The 12,852-nt window shown below is 48.7% G+C and overlaps 1 long non-coding RNA gene across 1 annotated transcript; it reads left to right on the top strand.

The window, feature by feature from the left end:
* The first annotated feature begins 5,076 nt into the window (after nt 1–5,076).
* Nucleotides 5,077–10,750, top strand: LOC110293593. Its single transcript, XR_002377822.1, has 3 exons — nt 5,077–5,489; nt 7,558–7,824; nt 10,528–10,750. It is a non-coding gene; the product is annotated as an uncharacterized LOC110293593 (long non-coding RNA).
* Nucleotides 10,751–12,852: the final 2,102 nt, after the last annotated feature.

Here is a 12,852-nt window from a genome sequence, read left to right as displayed (position 1 = left end):
CATGCTCACCCATTCACAAGCTCACACACATGCTCACACACATGCTCACACACATGCTCACCCATTCACAAGCTCACACACATGCTCACACACATACTCACCCATTCACAAGCTCACACACATGCTCACCCATTCACAAACTCACACACATGCTCTCACACACATACTCACATATTCACAAGCTCACACACATGCTCACCCACATGCTCACACATTCACAAACTCCTTCATCCAGACACATCAGTAGAAAAGAGCAGTGTTGTAGCTTTAATTTTTCAAACCTTATTTTATAAAGTTAAACACTTTAACCTTCTTCCAACCACCACCCACCAGAGGTAGAGGGGGAAAAAGGTTATAATGATATGGGGGAAGTGGACCTGTTTAGAAATGTTCTTTGGAGCAGCTCCCACCTGCGGTGTCAGGAAATCAGCAGTTCAGTTTATAGATCACCAGTGACAACTCAATCCACTCTCAAAAGCTTCACGGATATACCAGCAGTCCAGTTCAGCAGTATCGGGATAGCAGCAGTGGTGGCATGACCCAGCAGGATAGCCAGGCCTCAGCCAAATTGGCACAAGTCAGCAGGCGGGATATGGACTACGAGGTACAACAGGAGACATTCTTGGCTGTGCCTTTCTTGACAAAGATCAGCAAAGAAATGAGACAAAGAAATATTTAGCTATGCAAGCAAGCCAAGCCTAGACTCTATCACTGTCCGTTGAGCCCTATTTCTACCCCTCCAAACCCCATGTGTTCTCCACAGATCTTGCCCCGCCATATGAGTTTGTCTCATCTGACATCACTCTGCCGATTGGCCGGAGTCTGAAGAAGTGGTAAGAAGCCACAGCACACCACCAGAAGTGTTTATGGTGTGTTTCTTTCGATGAAGTCCCAACAAATGGAGCTCAACTACACAATGTAAGTCGGACAATATATGTGTGTTGTTAGTGAAGATTCTTTCATCACACATCCACTCACGTGCTTGCCTGAGTGAAACATCCTTTCACCTGTGTCTGCTTCGAGAAAACACTCTTTCACATGTTTGCCCCATTCAACACAACCAGCTTTCCAAAGAAACCAGAAGTTTCCATTTCACAGTGTGGCCTGTCCCATGTCCCATGTCCTTCTCCCAGCTGGATTGAAAGAACTTGCTCCCTGCTGCGAATACCTGGAAGTTATGGCCCTACCTCAGACTCCTTCTTCTGTGCTGAGCACTCAGCAAAGAGCCTGGAAGAAAGACACTCAAGAAAGCAGAGAGGCCCTCAGAAAATGTTCTCTGAGAGGGTGGGAGAGAGCTAAAGTGTAAAGCCATTGCTATCTGAGGGTCACAGCTTTGGTCAGACCCCAAGATCCCCCATGGAGCTGGACATAGCATATATCCATCTTACAGATGCTTCGATAGCCAGGTGGAAGGCAAAGAAGTTCTCAGGCCACCTAGCCTGGTACATAGTGGCACATAACAAAGAGAATCTGTCTCAAAGTTGTTGGAAAGTGAGAACTGGCCTACATATGCGCGCGCGCACACACACACACACATACCCACACACACACACACACAATGGCACATACACCAAGGCACACGCATGCCTATACACATATTTTCATAATATACATAATGACTGAAAGAAAATAAATACCTACCACACTAACTAGTTTTTGTCACAACTACAGAACATTTTGGCACAAACTAGAGTCACCTGGTGTCTTACAGACTGCTGCCATTGCTGGGATGAAACACCATCACCAAAAGCAACCTGGGGAGGAAAGGGTTTATTCCACTCATAGTTCGACATCCTTGTTCACCACTGAAGGAAGTCAGGGCAGGAACTCAAGTAGGACAGAAACCTGGAGGCAGGAGCTGATGCAGAGGCCATGGAGGGGTGCTGCTTACTGGCTTGCTCCTCATGGTTTGTTCAGCCTGTTTTATAATGGAAGCCAGGACCACCACCTTGGGGATGGTACCACCTACTATGTGCTGGGCCCTCCCCCTTTGATCACTAATTAAGAAAAGTGTCACAGTGATCTTAGGAAAGCAAACTGAGAAAGCCATGAAGAGTGAGCCAGTAAGCAGTGTTCCTCCATGGCCTCTGCTTCAGTTTTTGCCTTCAAGATCTTGCTTTATGTTCATGCCTTGGCTGTAACCTATAAGCTAAATAAACTCTTTCCTCTCTAATGGAATTTTGGTTGTTTTTTTTTTTATCATAGTAACAGAGAAGCAACTGGAACACACTGAGTGAATGAATGAAGGAAGGAAGGAAGGAAGGAAGGAAGGAAGGAAAGAAGGAAGGAAAGAAGGAAGGAACGAATGATGAAAGAAGAATCTGTAAGTAAGCCAGTCTCATTGCAGAAGGTTCCAATTCATCTGGAGGAATGCAGAGTGTGGTGGTTTGAATAGTTTTGACCCCTATAGTTAGACTCATGTGTTTGAGTACTTGTCCCATGCTATTAGGAGGTGTGGCTTTGTTGGAGGAAGTGCATCACAGTGGGGATGGCTTTGAGGTTTCCTACGCTCAGGCTCTACCACGGAGAAGACCCTCCTCCTGGCTGCCTGCAAAAGACAGCCCCCTCCTCCTGGCTATCTTTTGGATCAAGATGTAGAACTCTCAGCTCCTCTTCCAACACCATGTCTACCTGGATGCTGCCATGCTTCCAGCCACGATGATAACGTCCTGAAACTCTGAAACTGTAAGCCAGCCCCACTTACATGTTTTCCTTTATAAGAGTTGTCTTGGTCATGGTGTCTCTTCACAGCAACAGAAACCCTAACCAAGACGTGGAGGCCGTGACCATCTCCAGCACTAACTGTAGGTCTCAAGTGACATTCAACCTCTGGTCTACGCCCTCCTTGTAGTTTGCACAAACAATGGTGACCATTAGGGAAGGTGAACTGGGTGTGATGGTCATCTTCATTGGCACCTTAACTCCAGAGCACCATGGGGACACACCCTGGGTGTCAATAAGGATACTTCCAGCAAACAATGCACAATGCTCTTATGAAAGCACTAAGGTCAAATGAACACTCTGACCCCAGACACTTCACCTTCTTCTGTTCTGCCCTCAAGTTTTCCAGCAGAAAACTTGGGGCGCTAGCAGCATGGCTGTCTCATCTCTTGTGACTAGGCTCCACCACAGGAAAATGTAACAGCACTCAGAGAAGATTCATGGATGATGACCAAAAGCTAACGGTTATATTCTAAGAGGGCAAGAATAAAACCAATTACAGCAATGTCCTCAAGCAACCCATAGGCCAAGATCCCCACATTATGCTCCTTGGTTTAATTAGAGTAAGACAGCCAGCTCAGTCCAGTGCAGAGAAACTCTTTTAATGGTCAATGTACAAAGGTTATCCTGATAGTAGCTAAGCATCAGCATTTGTCCTCCCAGGGGGCAGGGGGAGGCAGGCAGGGATGGTGAATTAGGTCAAGGGCCTACGCCGGCAGGGGTAGGGAGCAACTGACCCACGGTCGATGCCACTGTGTAAGGCATCAGAGATTAGACCTGTGTAAGAGTCCTCAAGGGCTGTGTTCTCTGCTCAGCCCAGTCCAATGATGCTTGGGTGGCTGTCACAACCCTGTGCCTGGTGAGGTTGTATATTGAAGTGCCCCAGTGCCAGGAGAGGAATCCAAACATCACATGGTGGTAAAGTCAATGGTTTCTAACCCCGAAATTCTGTGACCCATACACTGTAGCTTCCATCATGAAGAGACCTGAGTAGTTAGTGCCTTAAACAGGGATACCTACATGGATTTCAGCTGCATAGGGTGGGCAGCTTAGCTCGTCACATTCTTAACTCACAGATGCAGGCTGTGTTTCCCAAACTCATGCCTTCTCCTTTAATGTCTCCAGCACCAAAAGCTCTCCCTAGGCTGTGTCTTTACCTGGGACACCACCTCTGGTACTATCTAGGAGACTCTGGGAAGTCATAGAGGTGCTCTGGGGGTGGGGGGAGCACACAGAGACTGTGGAGCACAATTTTATCCACCCTCACTCAACTGTCAGTGGGGACATGGATGCTGCTCCCTGCAGTCCCCTGCTGAACCTGTGTCTGAGCAGACAGAGGCAGCCGTGCACACACCCGGAGCCTTCAAAGGGTCATAAGAAACACCAAGATATGTTAACATGGTTTCTGTTCATTTCATGGTTACTTTGTAGTTCATTTTACTTAAGATTGAATAAAGCATAAACAACCTGATAGCTCAGATGTTTGAAAGAGACCAAAAGCTTGAAGGTTGCAGTCCAGGGTCAAAGCCATTGGCTCCCAGCTGGGCATCATCTTTGGTGGTCAGAGAAGATTGGGGGGGGTGCATAGGAGGGCGGGGGGTGAGGGTACCTATCATGATCCGTGATTCCTATCAGTTTGGGCTCTGTTTCATATGGTCTTGATACTGATGAAGTAGCTGGCTGCTTCAACTCATCCAGACAGAGTTGCTGAGCTGCTGAGCTGGGCACAAAGAGAGATGCTCATTGTAGCTCGTAGGCCATGAGTGTCTCCCTGAATAATGGTGGTTTCAGCCTGGATATATGGAGAAATGTGGACAAATGTCCCCAGAAAGCTGGTTTACTCTGTGCCCTCCAGGGAGTCCAGACACCAACAACAGAAAGCAGGGTTGGAGTTAGGTTCTAGAGTTCTGGTAACTACTGGCTATGTGACCTTGGATTTAGGCAGTCAGGTGTGGCTGTCTTTGCTTTCTTTTTGTTTTGTTTTGTTTTGTTCTGTTTTGTTTTGTTTGAGATGGGGTCACATGGATTCAGGGCTGACTTGAACTCTATAGCCAAAGGAAATCATAAATGTCTGATCTTCCTGTCTTCATATATTGGGACCTGAGACCGGAGGATCACAGGGGTGTACTACCAGGCCCATCTTATAAGTTGCTGGAACTCGGACCCGAGGCTTCTGTGTCCCTGGCATGCGCTCTACTGACTGAGCTGCACCCTGAGCTCGTATTCTACGTCCACAATGAAACACGAAAGGCAACAGCAAGCCTGCTCAGCCTGCACCGTCACAAAAGGAAGTTATAGCTTCAGTGTCTCATAGAGGCACTGCTGCCCGCTGAGCCCAGGGACTGGAAGATTGCAGTCACTGTCCAATGGCAGGAGGCGCCTCTGACTCCGCCCTCTCCTGGTGGGCGGACCTGGACAGCCACTGGTCCAGAGGACAGCCCCCTAGCTAAATGGTACACCTCAGAAATAAAGTCAGCTCCTCAGAGTTCCTTTTAGCACCTCCAGCCGCCAAGTTCCCGCCGCCTCTGCTTCCTCTCCCATTGTGTGTTTAGTAGAGCACGTGCTGTCATCACCTGCCTTTGAAGCGGATTCAACCATTAGCAGCTTCTCCGCGTTTCTATAAATATTTAAACCACCAGCACTCAGTAATCACCACTGTATGAAATTAGGATGGATCAGAGGGTGCTGCCTACCAGAGTCCTTAAGCAGTGAAAGTCTCCCTTCCCGGTTTCTGAGAAACAGAACATGTGGGAGCCGCCGACTTGAAGGTGAGAAGTTTGAATTTGGCTCTGTCTTTAGCCAGATAAATCATCCTAGCACTGTGACTTCAGGAACAGCCCGAGTCCCCTCTGCAGTGGACTTCCAGCCACCAGGGGAGTACATCTATGGGAATCTTTTAGGCTTCCCTAAAAGATTTCTTTAAGGCTCCCTCCCCTTCCTCAGCATCCAAGCTTCCAGGCCCTTGGAAAGGAAGGGTTTTCCAGCAGCCAAGCTGACCGCTTTTCCTCAGGCTTGGGCAGCTAGCTCATGGAGCTTTCTTGGGGCTGTGGTGGTATGTTTAGACTTGGCTTGTTGGAAATCACAGTGACCTCTTCCTGGATGGCTGGAGGGTGGTTTTAGCTGAGCAGACGCTCAGGACTATGTTCTAATCGAGAGAGAGATGGCTCAGCTGCTAAGCCATTAGCTGTTCCTGTAAACCTGAGTTTGATTCCCAAAGCCCACATATACACAAAATAAAATCGTGACAAGATGCTCTCACTTGTAATCCCAGATCCAGGAGTAAGAGACAGGGCCTCCTTGGCTACTCAGCCTAGCTAATTGGCAAGTGCTGGATAGGTGGTCGATGGCAGATCCTGCCTCAAACACCAAGGTAAACAGTATCTCAAAGAACAGAACCTAAAGCTGACCATTAGTATCTGTATACATGTGCCCATGAAACATGCATAGAAAGCCAGTCCAGATCCTTGGCTCAGCACAGCCAGCTGTCTGTGGACCACTGTCTCCTGGAGCCTGGCTCAGCACAGCTAATTGTCTATGGACCAGTGTCTCCAGCACAGCCAGCTGTCTGTGGACCAGTGTCCCCTGGAGCCTGGCTCAGCACAGCCATCTGTCTGTGGACCAGTGTCTCCAGCACAGCCAGCTGTCTGTGGACCAGTGTCCCCTGGAGCCTGGCTCAGCACAGCCATCTGTCTGTGGACCAGGGTCTCCTGGGTCCTGGCTCACAGCAGAGCCCAGTATTGTATCCTTGGGATGAATGTTTAGGCCTTCATCCTTTCCATCATCTTATCCAGACAGTGAGTAACAGGATTTCTGGTGAGATCACTGTGGGCCTGCACCTTAGATACATAAGTTGCTTCTCTTGCTGTGACAACACACCTGACCGAGATAAGGCAGAAAGGACTTATTTGGGCTCATAGTTTGACAATACCATCCAATGTGGTGTCAAGAGCTTGTCGCGGCTGACGACACTACATTTTCAGTCAGGAAGCATATATATATATATATATATATATATATATATATATATACACATATGCATATATATATATATACATATATATCTGGTATCCAGTCCAGGACTGAATACAGGCACTCTCTACATTTAGGGGAGGTCTTCCCACCCCAGTCAAGCTTCTCCTTATTGAAAAGCTCGGGGTACCAAAATACTAGGGTCAAGGTGTCACCATATGGATGAGACACAGACTCAGCCCTGTCCCCAGAGGAGGCGAGGAAGGGAGTGTTCTGAACTTCAGTAGTGCGTTAGAAACTCTGAGATGATGGGCTGGGTAGCATCTGGGTGTGGCCTAGAAATCCAGAGGGGTAACATCCCAGGCAGTCCCGGGAATGCAGCCAGGGTTTCTGACCCCCAAGCCTACAAGTTCAGACACCTTGTCATAAGATCTCTGTCCGCACCCCCCCCCCCAGGCTGTAGGAGAATATAACAGCACTGATTGACGGGCTTAAGATTTCTCTGTGCCAGGCAGGAAACAAAAGGCTTAGATATTCAACAACACTGATCTTTGCCACGGCCATGGGGGATGATGGGTCATCTGTATTTCTTCAAGATGAGGTGATGGCAGTTTGGGATGGGAGCCTGGGGCTAGCTTACCTTCCAAGCTGACATCTCAATCCAGACAGTACTTCTGCCATGACTGTGTTTAAGGAAGAGATCTGCTTCTTGCCTTTGGCTAAGGAGGAGAAGGATGTTCACCTGGGAGAAGCCCTGTAACCTTCCTAATAGCTTCGCAGGAGACACATGGAAACTTAGTGTGATGGACTTGTTGGATATCCTTACAGTCTCCATACCGTTCATGGTTCCCCCTACCCTGCCTGCAGGATGCCATGCCGGCGTTGGGCGCATGGGACAAATCTGCTTCGATGTTCCCTTTGCCAGCAGCAGCCATCCTCAGAAATAGAGTTCTGATAACCACAGGGCAGTCGCTGCCAGGAATAGGAAGCCCTTCACCTGTGAGTCAAAGCCATACCTCCTGTCCTCTGTGCACTGGCTACTGGGGTTGACCGTTCGACTGAGCAGGGGTCGCCTGCTCCGAGACTGCACAGTGAAACTTGAAGTCAAGCTCTAGAGAGCGAGCGCACTGCTGAGTAAGTATGTAGGAAGTTTCCAGTTCATTTCTCTGCATTATCTCGGGTCTGTGGATAAACAGAAAAACAATAATAGCTGTTCGTAGTGCTTTAATTGGTATCCACTGTGTCTTAATTAGTCAAAGAAAGAGGAGGAGGCAGGTGGGAGGAATTCTCACAGCCACCTATTCCGAGTGTGCATAGCCCTTCAGGGCCAGGATAGCAGCAAGGGTTGTCCATGTGGATAGCTCCCTCCCGGCAAGCATGTCTCCACAAACCTGGGTCCAGGCGCAGGTCTGCATGAAGGAAGCAAGGAAGGCTTCTCTCTAAACCATGTCTGACTGGGTAGCGAGCACTGGACGTGGGGAGCTGGAGACTGCCTGGCCTGCCCCCAACCAGCTGGGTGACTTGAAACACACCATCTACCTATGTACTCCCCAGCTGGCATGGCTGACTCGGGGACAACATCCCTGACCCTGCTGACACCTAGCTGTCATTAGCTCATGGGCTCCTTTTGCTCAGTGTATCTCCCTGGGGTGTGCATTCCATCTGGAGTCAAATGGGTCACTGGGGGATTTTTATTTGTGCCTATCTCTCTAACTAGGTTAGGGCTAGGGCTAAGCACAGTTCCTAAGGTGCAGGGTCTGCCTACACATCCCACCACCACCAGAATCTGCACCAGGTATGTATTAATTTATAACTAATGCATTAATTACAAATTTTAAATCCATATATAATCAACAAGGCTTGTGTGTTAGCACATGCCTGTAAGCCCAGAACTAAGGAAGCTGACATAGCAGGGTCATGAGTTCAAAACCAGCCTGGATTAGATATAAGATCTTGTCTCGGTTTTAAAAGAAATAAACAGGGGCAGGGAGAAATACATAATCTAATGAAAATGGTTTGTTGGTTTGCTAATTTTCAGGAGATACTTTTAAAACCAGATGTTGAATCACAAAACCCTGGCCAAGAGGGCTGTCTGGGGCAGCCCACTAGCCTCACAGCACTGAGAAGCACAAAGCCACACACACCGGCCTTCCATAACTCAACCAACCAAACTCAGAGCAGTACCGAGCACAGAGCGTATGACAAACCAGAGGAGAAATAGCAGAAGGTGTCTGAGGCATCTGAGGCACTGTCAGGGTCATGCGCTTAGGAGATGCCTGCCTCGCCAAGTTTTCTTCAATACCCCCACCCCCACCCCCACCCCTTCTGCAGTGTGGGCCAAGAATCTGGCAATGCCCCAGGTCAAATCTAAAACAAACAAACAAAGAAACAAAAAAACAAAAAGACAAAAACAAAACAAACCATGAACCTATACCAAGAATGTCCAAGCACCAGGGCAGAAATGGTGCCTTTCAGATAGCTTCCAGATGGAGTGAGTGTTCTCTGAGAGCTCTCCGTGTCCTCCGACACTCTTTCTGATAGGCAACAAAAACATTTGATTTTCTTCTAATAGATCTGTCATTTTATGTCAAGTATCCATTCCTATTGACCCATAGAACCTCAATTTCAAAGCCATTAAAATCTAATTTTCCACACCGTGCCCTAAGAGATAGGCTAACTTTCAAAGAATAATTCATTTTCTTTAAGGAAAAATGCATATCTCTCTCTGTGTTTTCTTTTCTTTTTCCTTAAAAGAAAAGTCAAGAGATGCAGGTGCCAGCATGGCTGCTGCTACTCCTCTGGTCTCTCTCTGGCTAAAGAACTTAAACAAGGCCCCTGTGAGGAAGGACTGCTCACTGTGCTCTGCAGTCTGTACTTATGTGGGGAACCACGATTACAGGGAGATTATAAAACGCCACCCAGAAGGCAGGACAAGAGCCTCACGGTTATTTGCCTTGAAAAATAACATGTCCAAGACAACCCAGGACATTCAGGCAGCCTAGCGCCTCTACAATTTATGTATTTCTTCTTAAGGGTTAAACTAAACCATCCCTTTGAGATTCTGAGATCAGCACACCTAATGAGAGAAGGCCAGACAAGTGACCGTGGCTCACTCACAGAAGCCTCCGCGAACTAATGGCACCACAGCATGGGGCTGTTGAGCCTGCATCCTCCCCTCTGTGAGGGGACAGGAAGCTACATGTACACACTCACACACTCCTGAGAAGTGGGAGGTCAACATCTGACAGTCCTCGGATACTGTCTACCTCGTTGTGGAGACAGGATCTCCCTTTGGCCTGAAGTTCTCCCAGTAGGCCAGGCTGGCTGCCAAGAGAGCCAGGGACCAGCGCTGAGGTTACATCACAAGCCCACTCCAGTGTGCTGGCTAGGAATTGAACTCAGACCCTCATGCCTGTGTGTTACTGACCGAGCCAAGCTGCTCCTTTTGTCCATTTCCTGATTTAGGTCTCTGTGCTGTGGTTTGATAAAACAGAAGGAGTCAATGGCCTGGTGAAAGGCCCATAAGCTATCCTCTGTGCTCTTTATAGTCTTTTTTTGAAAGAATGAAAATATTTTTAGAATAAACATTTAAACAAACTGAATTCATATTACAGGTATGGTGATGGTTGGAAGGCCTGCCAGTCACATAGACCAGCACAAAGTATGGGGACAGGGGTCACTTCATCTAAAGAGATTTCGGCAAGACATCCTCAAGCACTGGACCAGAAAACTGTGCCTCCTCTGAAGCTTGCCTGCCTGGATTTGCTGGTCCAGGGGGGTTGGGAGAGTGGCTGGCTTGTAACGCTTGCTCAACTGTCTTTTGATTGTCTCCTGCAGGTCAGATGGCATCCAATGGGGCGCTGTGCCTGCAATTCCTAGAATCCAAACACAAAAGGATAAGGCTGATCTGGATACTCGGGGTGCTCTGCAGCACCCATGTCCATAGGGAGGACCAGACTGAGTCACATGATCAGAAGGACACAGAAAGGCAGAAGCCAGGCTCAGGATTGATGGCCAATGGGATGTTGATAAGGGCACCAAAGGCTTGAGAACTGTTGGAATAAAGTGTGCTCTTCCACTCTTTCTCTCCCTCTCTGTCTGTCTGTCTCTGTGCCTCTGTCTCTCTGCCTCTCTCTGTCTCTCATTCTCTGTCTTTCTTTCTCTCTGTGAATGTGTGTGTATTTGAATATGTGTGCATGTCTGCACATGTGTGCACATGTGTGCATAGGTGTGCACAGAGGACAACCTCAGGTGTCATCTCTCAGGTGCTGTCCACCCTTTTTTGTTGAGACTGGGTCATTTATAAAATTGGAACCTACCATGTAGCTCAGCTGGCTGGCCATGGAGCCCCAGACAGTCATTGCCTCCATTTCTCCGGCTCTAGGATTATAAGCCCAGCCCCACTGCTGGCTTTTTCTTTAAAAACATGGATTTCCAGGAGATCAAATTCACCCTGCTTGCAAGGCCAGCGCTTTATTGGCTGATCCCTCTTTCCAGCCGAAGGCTGTTATTTTCAAAGGGCACATTTCATAAAATCTTCGTACCTCTCGGTGGTTTAAAACAGAATCATGTTCCAAAGAGCCATGCACTGCTCCAAAGTGACCACAAACTCCCTCATCCTGCAGACATGAGGTTTTCCTCTGGCTCCTCTCCTCCTTGGAGAACAGATAGAAGCATCTTATCTCTCAGCTCTGCATTCCACATGGACCTCCTTGACTAGGAGGTGGTTCGTACAGGAAGGAGGCTCAGCCAGAGGCTGCGGGGTGGAGGAGGCTGCAAAGGAGAGCGGCCAGCCCTGTCTCCACTGCACCAGGTAGCCAGTTAGTTGGCTCCTTCTGACACCTATCCCTGTGGTGGACAAGAACATGATTCTGCATGAAGACCATAGGGATGGAAGGAGACCATGTGATCCATGGCCCCCCCCACACAAGTTCAAGGGTCACACCATTTTTTATGATCTTGATTCAGCCAACTGCAGTCTGGCTGAGGGTACCAAGCAGTGGATCCTGCAAAGCCAAGGTCTTGTAATACAGCCAGTCCCAGGCAGGAACCCATGGGTCAGGAAAGTCAACCCTAGAATCAGCCTGGAGCTTTGATACTAAAGGAGCCAGTGAAGGAAGGAAGGACTGGGGTGTTGAAGGAACCCAGAGGACTTGCAGAGGGGAGTCTGGGAGGAGACCTCCTGCAGCCACAACCACAAATGGTTCCCAGGTGTGAGCAGTTCCCAGGTGTGAGAGGTCCCCAGGTGTGAGTGGCTCCCAGGTGTGAGGGGTCCCCAGGTGTGAGTGGTTCCCAGGTGTGAGTGGTTCCCAGGTGTGAGTGGCTCCCAGGTGTGAGTGGTTCCCAGGTGTGAGTGGCTCCCAGGTGTGAGTGGTTCCCAGGTGTGAGTGGTTCCCAGGTGTGAGTGGTTCCCAGGTGTGAGCACATCTGTCCTTTCCAGCTGCCTCTACCCTCTTCTGCCCTCTCTCCTCTCCCCACATACAGGCGCACCTCAGGCCTCCAGGAGCATAAGTGTTCCTGCTATGGATGCAGAGGGCAGCCACAGTGTATGAACTGTATAAATCTCTTCTTCAAGAGGGTTTAAGTGGTTTGAGTTAAACACACTAAACCACAACTCCAAGAAAAGAATGGGAAAGTACTTTGAACTTTCTTAGGAAAGTTTCCAGAGCACACATGAGAAGACACGAACGTCTGCACTCGGAGTGTGTCCTCGTGCCGGCAGGATAAGGACAAACTCCTTGGGGCCAAGGGGAACTCCAGTGCACACCTACTGTGTGCACGGGGGTCCTGCACAAGGTTGCCCCACTCTGTCACTTTCCTCAGTAGTGACACAAGTGAGCTCAATCCAGACAGCGAACCCGAGCCTCCCGTTCTGTGCTCCCTGTGACCCGCTGAACCTGGACCCTTACTGGACATTTTTCTATCTGTCTGTCTATGTATTATTTATCTGTTGTGCAAGCATTTGTGTGTAAGTGCTATGGCTCCTCGGGATAGGCTAAGGCAGAGCCCCAGAAGCCTTGCCTCTTACTACAGCTCTTAGCAATGTGTCACCATGAGCCTGCAGCCTCACACCCCACAAGATGTTAGAAATGAGAATTCTCATTAGGGCTGAGTCTCTCACACTTTGTCCGAGAGAGGAGGGCTACAGAGAGCACACCCAGA

This window comes from Mus caroli, chromosome 4 (assembly GCF_900094665.2).
Source record: "Mus caroli chromosome 4, CAROLI_EIJ_v1.1, whole genome shotgun sequence".
NCBI lineage: Eukaryota > Metazoa > Chordata > Mammalia > Rodentia > Muridae > Mus > Mus caroli.
The sequence above is the reverse complement of the archived record's forward strand: the minus strand, read 5'-3'. Positions and strand labels throughout refer to the sequence as shown.